This window comes from Loxodonta africana, chromosome 3 (assembly GCF_030014295.1).
Source record: "Loxodonta africana isolate mLoxAfr1 chromosome 3, mLoxAfr1.hap2, whole genome shotgun sequence".
In the NCBI taxonomy this organism is placed as follows: domain Eukaryota; kingdom Metazoa; phylum Chordata; class Mammalia; order Proboscidea; family Elephantidae; genus Loxodonta; species Loxodonta africana.
In genome coordinates this window covers 165,965,908-165,977,356 of record NC_087344.1, presented here as the reverse complement: position 1 = coordinate 165,977,356, position 11,449 = coordinate 165,965,908, and positions in this window count along the sequence as shown.

Sequence of the window (11,449 nt, the reverse complement as noted above, 5' to 3'; positions counted from 1 at the left end):
TCTGGGTGAGTCAGATTGTTACCAATTGCCAATCTGACACAAAGGTCCTTGTCTTTTCCCGAGTAAGAATACACGTGAAAGACAAACTTTATCTTCAGCAAGCTTTATTTTGCTTGAGTCAAGGAAAAGGAGTCAGCGGGGATCTAAGCCTCTCCAAAAGACTGACTCGAAAAGTGAAGCAAGTTCGGTGGGGACAATAGAGTAATGAATATTTAGTGGGCTTCTTTCAAGGGGCAGGTACTTCTCAGAATGGCAGTGTATGTTAATTAGGTTGCATGGGCATCTGGGATCCAAGATGGAACCTGCTGATATTCAAGTTGGAGTCCCTCTCAGGCAGCCCTTGGCATCACTTATTATGGGATATAGCGTAAGTGCACTGATCTTTGGCACTACATCACCATCTTCAGGGAAACCCTGGTGGTGTAGTGGTTAAGTGCTATGGCTGCTAACCAAAAGGTCGGCAGTTCGAATCCACCAGGCGCTTCTTGGAAACTCTATGGGGCAGTTCTACTTTGTCGTATAGGGTCGCTATAAGTCGGAATCACCTCGATGGCACTGGGTCTGGGCACCATCTTCAGAGGGCTAAGGAAGGTTAAACAGTGGTCACACTTTGTTCTTCATTCAGGAGACTGTAAAGGGGGAAAAAGGGACTAGAAAAACACTAAGAAGGAGATAGTAATTCACGGGTCGTTTCAACCTTATCTCATATTGACAGGGTTTGGTTCCTGTTTACCCAGCTTCTAGATGGTAATCTTTTAACGGCTCTTTTGTTCCCCTAGCATAGTTAACCCTCTCTGTCTCAAGACCCCTTGCATCTAAAGGTCAGCCTGTCTCTAAAAGTGGAGATCGGAGGTCTCCAGTAGGGCCAGAGAAAGATGCAGGAGTAAGGAAGTCTGAGGACATGGTCATATCTCTGCTGTGCCAATTCCATGAATGTCTGGGCCACCATTGTGACTACACAATATACATACTCATTCATTCAATGAATATTTGCTATGCCTGGCACTGTGCAGGTTTTGGGGACTCAGAGACTGACAAGACACTTAAAGATGCCTGGTTTGGGCTGGGAGAAAGACTTGGCATCCCTTAGTCACTGAAACAATGAGTTGTTTTTTTTTTTTTTCACATGGTTGTTGGTGGCTCCTCAACCATGTGGGTGATTTTCCTCTTAACTTCACTGCAAACCAGTAAGCATCCAGAAGTTAGATGCAAAAGCCTTGATCTTTTCTTGATAAGTCAATGTGGAGTGTTGTTTACTGACCTGAGGGAGGGCGGTTGGTTGTAAGAGGGTGAGAGGATGGCCAGAGGGAAGTAAGGGGAGAGGCTAATCAGAGCTGAGAGTCAGATTCAGAAATGCCCAAGTTGTTGGATCAGAGATTCTGACTTGCTTCATTTGCATACTACTTAAATAGTGCTAATTTCACATTGGACTGTGTGATCCTTCCCCCACTGCTGTGCTAAACCAGGCTGGAGAAACTTCAGGCCTCCTTTCTGAGGCCCAGGGGACAGGCTGATGCAAAGAGGAGTTCTGGGGCAGGAGTCAGGTCTAGCCTGGTGTCAGCCACTAACTTGCTGCAGATTAGTTTCTGGTTTCCTCTCTTGGCTAGAAGACCCACAAATGAAGGGTATTCTAAGCACCAAGTGCAAAAGTGTTTTCTAATAAGTAAATGGAAATGACCCGGGGCAAACCACTTTCTCTCTCTGGACATCAGGGGAGAAGATGAGGGGTCTACGTTTGACCAATAGTTTTAACTTTTGGGGTCATGGATAGCTATGGTCTGTCTTCGTAAAAAAAATGAATTTACCACAACATGTCGTATATTATTTCAGAAATTTTCCAGACCATCTGGAGTCAATCCTGTACCGCTTGGCTAAGAATAAGAACCCCTGGAGCAGAAGAGGTCAAAATCCTTCAAAGTTTCCATCTCAGATTTCTGGGTATCCTGCTCCACTTGAGCCTCAGGGGCATGGAGAGCAAAGAGATGCAAACTTGCCTCATTTGCATATTATTTAAATAGGACTAATTACACAGTCAGATATTTTTATTGGGCCCCCACTGTGTGGCAGACACGCATTTCATTTCCACAAGATGAGGTAGGCACCGTGGTTCCTTTATGTTGTTGTTCAGTGCCATCAAGTCAATTCCAACTCACAGCGACCTCATGTGACACAGTAGAACTGCCCTAGGGTTTTCTAGGCTATAATCTTTATAGGAGCAGATCGCCAGGTCTTTTCTCCCATGTAGCTGCTGGGTAAGTTCACACTGCCAACTTATAGGTTAGCAGTGGAGCACTTAACTACTGCTCCACCAGGGCTCCTTGGTTCCTTTTCAGAGGGGAGAAAACTGAGGTTTAAAGAGAGCGAAGTAGTGTGCCCAGGGTCACGGAGTTGGTGAGTGATGGAGCTGGGATTCGACTCACACTTTCGGCTCCTGAGCCTCTCTCTCTGGGGGCTAATTTTGTCTCTTAGTTGGGCCAATCCAGCTTTGCTCCTCCTGCCCTCCAGATCTTCCTTGTTTATGGGGCCCAGACTAGGTGGGCCCTCTGCCCCACTCCATCGTGCCTCTCTCTTGAGAGCTGCTGGCTGGGGCAAAGCCCCAGGGTTTTGGCACTTGTAGGGAGAGAACATAGGGCAGGTGCCCCCAGGCCAGGCAGGAAGTCTAATGGCATGGGTGGTCTACACTTGAACCAGTAACTTCCCTTCCCCAAAATGGAGAGAGGAATGGGGGCCTTGATGTTGTATCTTCCATATCTTTACACCTTCACTTTTCCTCTGCTGTTTTTACCTGACAAGCTCTAAACAGAGACAAACAACACTCCCTCCAGCTTCCACCCCTCAGCTCCTTGGAGGCAGGAGTTCCATGTCTGCAGGAGAAATCAGCAGAAGGGACCAGACCCTGGGCACCTGATTCAGTTTCCCATTTCTTTGGGAGTAATGGGCTCAGCTTCATTATTCTGCTTGGGTACTTCCTGATACCCACACCATGCAGTTTTCCCAGGTGGTTCTTGTCTCCTTATCACCCTCTCCCTTGTCACCTCAGCACCTGCGGCCCAGAAACAGATCCTTCTGAAGGTGAGATCAGGTGGGGAGGCCAGCTGCTTTAGGTGGTCAGTGTTTCCTAGGGCCAACTGTGAAGGGATATAGCTTCCTGGCCCTGCTCACTTTCTACCTCTCCCTTCCTTCTCCCTGACCACCAACAAACACTGGACATTGTTAATGAGAGACTTGGGGGTGTCAGGGGTGGAATGTGCTTGCTGGTGGCTGAGGGCAAGGACTTCTCTGTTGTTATCTCCTATACCATGGTCTCTTTTGAGCCCTCTGAATGCTGGGGAGCCCAGGTAGGGAATGGACTAGCCTTCCGAGGAAATCAGACAGACGTGCCTCACAGTGTGTGTGTACGTGCGTGCGTGTGTGCGTGTGAATATCAGAGTCTTTTCCAAGGAGGTGTCATTGCATGGCTGGAGAACCAGGTCCCTCCTCCTTGGGAGGCAAAGGGAGAAGTTCCCTCACACAGAGTTCAAAGCATGATCGATTCATATCCCTTAGCCCCAGCAGTAATGAGCAGAAGTGAGAGAGGGTTTGAGGACAGGGCCTGTAGAGGTGGGTGCCACTGATGTCAAGTCAATTCCAACTCATGGTGACCTCATGTGTTACAGAGTGGAACTGCACCAATAGGGTTTTCTTGGCTGTCTTTACAGAAGCAGTTTGCCAGACCTTTCTTCCATGGAGTTGCTGGGTGGGTTTGAACGGCTAACCTTTAGGTTAGCAGCCAATCAACAACCCAAATGACTCCCAGGGGTCCGACTGCCTTCGGTCTTCAAACCTGGCCCCCTTCTCCACATGTCTCCCAGGTCCACTGAAGACACAGGAAGTGCTGATGCAACGGCGGAGGAGATTTCAAACACTCCCACCCACCCACCTTCCCATGGCCCCCTCTGCTTTTGTCTGCAGCAGGGAACACGGGCCTGCGACTGAGATAGTCCCTGCTGCCCTCTCCTGTCCTGCCCGGTTTCTGGCTGAGCCCTCCCAGCTGCAGAGTGAGGGTGAAGCAAGCGCACTTAGGTGTTGTAGGGACAATAACCTCACTGTCAGGCAAGAAAGAAGGTGGAAACAATCAATGTCTGTCAAAAATTTTATTTTCTTTTTCCATTTCACACAGAATGATGTTAAAATAAATCCTCAATAATATATATTATATACTTATTTACTTGTGTCAATATTTACAAAAGACAGTGGAGTTCTATGAAGTCTATGTACGCCCATGATCAGGTGGACAGGCAATGTTCATTGAGGCACATATGTACACGTATATGTATAATCTATGTACAAATATCAGACCCTACTGACACAGGAACTCTCAGCTGCAGAAGTCCTGGGCAGGGCAGTGTTGGTGGGGCTGAAAGCTTCCAGAATATGCCAGCAAGAATGATAATACCTACACATCCTGTGCAATGCAGTTACAGCTGGTGTCTAAATTTTCATGAAGCAAACAAATAGTTAAATGACTCCCAACTCCTGTGAGTCTTCCCCACAAGGCCTGCTCCGCCTTCAGCTCCCATTGGTCCCCAGCCTCTTATCACCATGGAGACCCCAGTTCCCTTTCAGCATCATCCTTACGAAGCTCTACCAGGAGCCTTGGAGTTCCTTCTCCTATTGATCCCAGGGAGGCTTATTTATCTGTGTCTCTTCTTCGAGTTTTCAGCAATTATGAGAGACAGGACGCGGGAGGGTAGCTGCAACGTCATGCACGAGCGGCAGCGAAGCAAATCCTAGCTGGAGTCTGAGCTGCATGAGCCCAAGTGAGCGGCCATTCCCACATTATATATACATAGATGTATATAAAATCCCCAGAGGCAGTCTAGATAAGCACACACAGGTCTGGAAAGGAAACAGCACCCTCCACTCATGAGCTTTACAGCTCTGTCCCTGATGCAAACCAGAGAATCTTCCTTTATTGCTGGCACCATTAATCCCTACTGTTCCAAGATTACCCTTAGTGGAGAGAGGGATGCAGGGATGCAGAAATCCAGGAAAAGGCCAATTTGGCTGGAGCATTGTTTGCTCAGCAGGCTGGAGCTCAATCATGGGACTTTCCAGCTTCCTGGGGCCCTTCAAATGAAGGAAGCATCCAAGCACGACAACAAAAGGAAACTGGGTCGCTGGATCCCACGTGAAGGCAGAACTGGGGCAAGCACAGAGCATGTTCAAACCCTTAGGAGCTGACACTCACCCTCACCAAAGCCAGCCAGGCCTCTCTCTTTTTGCTTTTCTACCCCAGCCCTTAGCCTGGGGCTGGTTTGCTCCTTTCCAGCCCCACCTGGCAGGTCAAAGTCCTTGTCCTACATTCCATCACCTGAAAAGGCAGTAATGTCTGCAGCTGGCATGGAAACGGTTTGGTAGCAAAGTGAGTCCCTGAATATTCCTCTCCTCCCAGCTCCTTCTCTTGCTTTCTGTAGCAGCCCAGAGTATTTGTGCTCATACAAACAAGGCAGCCAGTGTCTTGGGAATCATTTTCAAGGAGAAGCAGGGCTTAGAGGCCTCTCAGGAGGACGGAAAGAGACACAAGACTGAGTCCTCTGGGTAGCTATCAAAGGTCCTAGCACACATTGGCATCTACACCGCCCCCATTTATCTGCATGCTGGAGCAGCTGTCCATATTATGACGTAAGAACACCTGCCCTATGCATCCATCGGTGGAATGATGCAGGGAGTTCTCAGCTGCAACTCATCTGGAACATATCCAGTTATTTTAGGAGTGCTGAGGAGCACAGGAAGTTACACCAGTTTCCACACTGAGGTTCATACCATTTATGAAGGGGCCATTCAGACAGGGTGTCTCAACTGCCCCAGTTTACCAGCTGGTCATGCTAAGTCTGGGTTATAGGTTCTATTACCTGGTTATGGCCAGCTTGGCCAGACCAGAGGACTTCTAGGAGTGTGAGGAGATGACAGACATCCCAGCATCACCTCAATCGCCCCACATATCAGCAAGGACACCCCCCACCTCTGCCCAGGTAGAATGCACAGAGTCAAATGCAAAAGGTGAGGTTGAGAGAAATATTCTCGCCCATGGGCCTAACACACTGCCAGGCAAGATGGAGAATGAGGGCATGTTTCAGCTCGCACCCAGGTGTTTATGGAGTGATATATACAGCTCACCCCCAAAGAAGCAGCTGAATTATAGCTGCACTAGTCCCCCATCCTCAACCTAGATTTGGTCATAATCACCAGTAAGATGGGTTTGTTAGTTCCACTGATTGCCACAAGTCTCACCTTCCACGGGGCAGAGGTGTTCTTTAGTTCTTCATTAAGAATGTTACTTTCAGATCTCATGAAATTCAAACCCAGGGCACCAGCAACAACATGGGGGAAGCTAAACAGACCAGTCCTTTGCAAAGTCTCAGAACTTTCCACTTCTCCAGGGCTACAAAGCTTGGAATAGCTTTTCTTATTCTTAGTGGTGAGGTTACCATCCACCAGGGCAGACAGGACAAAAGATAAAGCACCTGGCCCCTTTTTCAGACTCTCTCTTTATCCTTGAGTCAGGCAGCTACCTGGGAGGGCAAGAGGTGATCCTGGGGCCCGTCCTTTTGTTATGAAAGAACTGCCTTCTAGAGAGGTCCCTAAGCAGAAGAAAAATAGCCAAACTGGAGAGACAGGAAGACTGTAAAGGAACTGGAGAGATAGTAAGACTGTAAAGGAAGGTCATTTTAAAAATCCAAATAAATGCAGTTTATTCCTTAGATTGCCAACTTTATTTCACATTAGTGAAATTAAGAGAACTGACCAACGCATAATTGTGTAATTTTTGAAATGATGGTATACACATACTACATATGTATATATGTGTGAAAATATATATATATATATATAAAACCAAAAAAACCAACTCACAGCGACCCTAGAGGACAGGGTAGAACTGCCCCACAGGGTTTCCAAGGAGCTGCTGGTGGATTCGAACTGTCAACCTTTTGGTTAGCAGCCGAACTCTTAACCACTGACCCACCAGGGATATCCACATACATACACATAGATATATGTATATATGGAAAATCTCAAGAACTCAGGACCAAGTAACCAGAAACCTTGATTAACAAGAATTATGTTTTCTTACTCTAAGTAGAAAGAGGCAAACGACAGCAAGACAAGTTCCCAGCCAGGACGTGCCCAAGCAGCCAACTGCCACGCACCTCCAGCAGCTAGCATACATGCAGCCTATCTCTTTGGTCTTTCCACCTACACTTCCGTACAACAAACACTGAGGTTTAAAATGTTGACCCTGAGCAATGCAAGGTCTTCTGTCATCTTCAAACACTATACATACTAAGGCAGGAAAGTTTATACTAACCTACTTAGGAAATTTTTTTTTTTTCAATAACAAAGGTTGAGCCAAAACATTTTTTCCCATTCTCACTCAACCAGAATAATAAATCAACAAGACGTTCCCTTCCCTGAGGATATCCTCTTCAGTTAACTGAGGTTTTGCTGTACACATGTGTATAGAGGAAGGTAGATTGAAAGGGAATGGAGTACGACCTTGGGGTTGCCAGCCTTCCCTGATTGTCCGGTCTGAATATTTAACCTCACCGCTTTTTCAGGCAAGGGGACTCTTCTGAGGCTCCTGGTTATACGTGCAAATATTTGTGCAGACGCACACTGCAGCAGATGGTGGGGTCTTTATTTCACCACAGTCACGCCCTAACCACCCAAACTCCTACCCCAGTAGACCCCTACCTAAACCCACGATAACTCACTTCCCTCCGCAGCATTCATGGAATCCCTTTGGTTAAGCAAGTCAGCTTATTCTGAAGGAGAGTCGGAGGGCAATTCCCCAAATCTGCCCAGGCTACCGATCCCAGGTGCCAAACCTCCTGGCCACATTCCCTCAGCATCCATCTCCCTGGGGAGGGGAGGAGGGGCAGCAAATGGATCAAGTAATGGCTTTTAGTGCATGGAAGTGACCTGTAATGGCTCAGGATGCTTTATTCTTATCTATTGGTAAGCTCTTTCTTGGAGGCTTCCATTACACCCTGCCAGATTGACCGAAAGTCAACGAGGTGGGCTGGCGTGAGGTCACTCATACTCAAGGTTTCAGTGCCTGAAGGTTGAGAGGATGCTGTGTGAGAAAGCAGGCTGAAAGGAGGAAGTGGGAGGAGAGAGAGAAATAGAGGGACATGGAAACAGAGAGTCAGAGAGAGGTACACGCAGGGAAGAGACAGAGACAAAGACAAAGAAAACCCTCTCCTGGATCTTCCCTGCTCATACATTGCACATCTGCATATGTTTACATTCCAGAAGGAGGGTCAGAGCCTCAGAGGACAGAAGTCATGTTAACACATGGGGAAAAGAGGGAATTACAGACTGAGAACAAATGCCCCGAAGCCTAGGGCATTATCTGATAATCCAGGTACTATACTTTTCAGTCCTGAGAGCAAAATTTTGAAATAGCTATTGCTAAAGAAAACAGTCACTATTTATTTTATTGCACTTTTCCTCTTTAAAAATATTCAAACACAAACTATGAGAGACGGAGCTTGAGCTTTGGTGGGAAGGAAAACAGAAAGAAGGAAAAAGTGAACTAGATTAGTTTGAGGAAGAGACTCATCCCACCTTCTCAGGGACCCCCCACCTTCACCAGTCCCCATGTGCTGCTTGGGTGGGGGAACAGAGTGGGTCTCAATGAGGACCAAATTTGAAGACACAGATGATGATTACAATAGCCATTGAGACAGTTCCCAGCATCCGGCTCCTTGCTAGTTGGCTCAGGTGGCTAATGATGGATGGAGGAGGTAAGGTTAAGGTCATGAGTGCAAACCCTGCAACGGACACTTTGCAGAGCCTGGGGAAACCTCCATTGTGTAACCAAGGACCAGCCTAGAAATTACAGCCTACCATGGACCAACCTTCTCAGACCAGCCAACCGTTACCCAGATGCAGGTTGTTACGACAACAAGCCCCAGGAGAACTGGAGTAGGGCTCAGCACCATCATCCCCACTCCTGGGTAAACAACTCAAAGCACTGTGCTCCTCCTGGCTGCCATGGTGGCTGGGTAGTGGTGGCAGCCTCATATGTGATTTGCCAACTGCCCTGTATTTCCTCTGTGAGATGCCAGCCTTCATGTCTCTTCTCCACTACTGTGGGCAGTGCTGAACCTACAGCTTGAGAATGTTCAGAGGGTGCTGCCTTCTCCCAACATGGGTTTGCACTGATTTTCTATGAGGAAGTAAGTCAGCCAAAGATCTCACTACAACAGAGTGACACATCCACAGAGACCAGATAGGACAAAAACCATTGCTGTCAGGTCAATTCAGACTCACGGCGACCCTATAGGACAGAGTAGAACTGCCCCATAGAGTTTCCACGGAGCAGCTGGTGGTTCAAACCGCTGACCTTTTGGTTAGCAGCCCTAGCTCTTAACCATGGTACCACCAGAGCTCCCAGATAGGACAAGCTAGTCCTAAAGTCCTCCCCACCAGGGGCAGCAGCCCAAATACTCAGGCTAGGGGCTCAGGCTTTCAAAGCTTTCTTGGGAGCCCTTTCCAGGCCAGGCCAAAAGAGTCTGGAGGCTAAGAGGCTAACCTTATGGTGATATGCCTACACGATCCTCAGAAGCTCAGCTGAGTGGGGCAGATAGGAAGAAAGAGAGTGTGTCAAAACCACAGGAAGCTCCAGGAAGCCCAGAGCCTTCATTATGTCCTTAATTAGATTTGGGCTCCTACAAAATTCACTCTGAAACTTGACCAGCTCAGTTTCCCTCTCTTCCTGACAACCTCCCCCAGGTTTCCTGAGTCTCTTTCCTTCAGACTCCTAAAAATGGCAATGTTCTTAAAACTTTGAGCTCACCAGAGGCATCTGATGAAGCTAAAGGGGAAATTGGTATCTTGATTTGGAAAAACCTGAAAGTCTTAGGATACTGCGCCAAACACCCAAGGTTTGAACCCACATGTCCATTCCCTGCTGTTGTTGTTTCCTCTGTGGAGATCCAGAGATGTGACTATCATTAGGAGGGAAGGGTGAGACACACATGGGATGACCACATAAGTAGACTGTGAGGCCTGAGCCCAGAGCCTTCCCATCTAGATTGGACTTAACCTCCTAACTTCCAACTGAGGTGAAGCCTTTGCCCAATACATTCGCTCTCAGCTAGTCCTGCTAGTGGGAAGAACCAGCTCCAGGGATAATTCCAAATGGTGGATAATCTTACAAAGTATTTAAACCTGGCTTTAGAATATTTTTTTTTTTACTTTTAGAATATATGATAAAAATAAGACCCTTTTAAAAAATTGTTGTTTGCCTATTTAGCATTAGGTTTATGTCCTTAACCATGTCTCACTTCAACTCAGCAGGTGTGCATTCCCCCAAGGCACAGCAACCAAACGGGAGGCAGAGCATCCACGTGGAGCCCCAGCAAAGTGGAGTCCATGCCTAGAACTGAACACTCGGAGAGAGGAATCAAGGGTTGACCCTACTGGGCTTATGCCTAAGAGCAAATGAAGTGCCCCAAACAAGTCAAGGTGGCTCATTTTAACAGACTAGTCTAAATACAATGAGAGGCTGGGTGGCCCAAGCGGTTTGCACTTGGTGCTAACCCAAAGGTTGGCAGTCTAAACCCACCTAGTGGCTCCACAGAAGACAGCCCTGGTGAACTGCTTTTGTAAAAAAAAAACTCCATGGCACAGTTAGACTCTGGAACACATGGGGTTGCCATGAGTTCGAGGCCAACTCAACAGCAGCCAACAACAACTGTCTGTCTATATACGGTCTTGACTTTGTGACCTGGTCCTCATCAAAGCCAATGGAGAAGGAGGGGGCAATAAGGCCCGTGGACATAAAGAATGTCACAGGCATCTTCACTCTGGTTCTGGACCTAGGATCCTGCAGCTTCTTGGTTATCACTGCTTTTAAGAGAATAGGGTGAATCAGGAGAGCCCCAGGTGCTGGGAGTAGGGGAGCTGGGCTACTGGGTTGTTTATGTAGACTTGCCTGAAGGAAAGGGCATGACGAGGTCTGTATTAGGCTGCCCGCTGTTCCAGGTCCTTGTACCCCCTGCACCTGGGTTTCGATGGGAGGAAGGTGAGTGGGTAGAAAACCCCATGAGGTTCCCTGTCTTAAGCAGACCTGTTTGATGTGGTGGCCCATCTTTCTGCTTTAAGCCTCAGGGATTACTTTTCAGGATTGAAATCTGGGGATGAGAGGGAGAGAAGAGACTAGAGGGAGAGACTCCATGAAGGATATTGAATTAAATTTGATCTTCTGTTTGTGCCTGCTAATTTATAGCTCTGGAGGCAAAGCAATGGCTGTGAGTACATGCATGCATTTCACATGTATTGTGTGTGTATGTTCTTGGGCAGAAAAACCTGGTGGCATAGTGGTTAAGAGCTACGGCTACTAACCAAAAAGGTCAGCAGTTCAAATCCACCAGGCGCTCCCTGGAGACTCTGTGGGGCA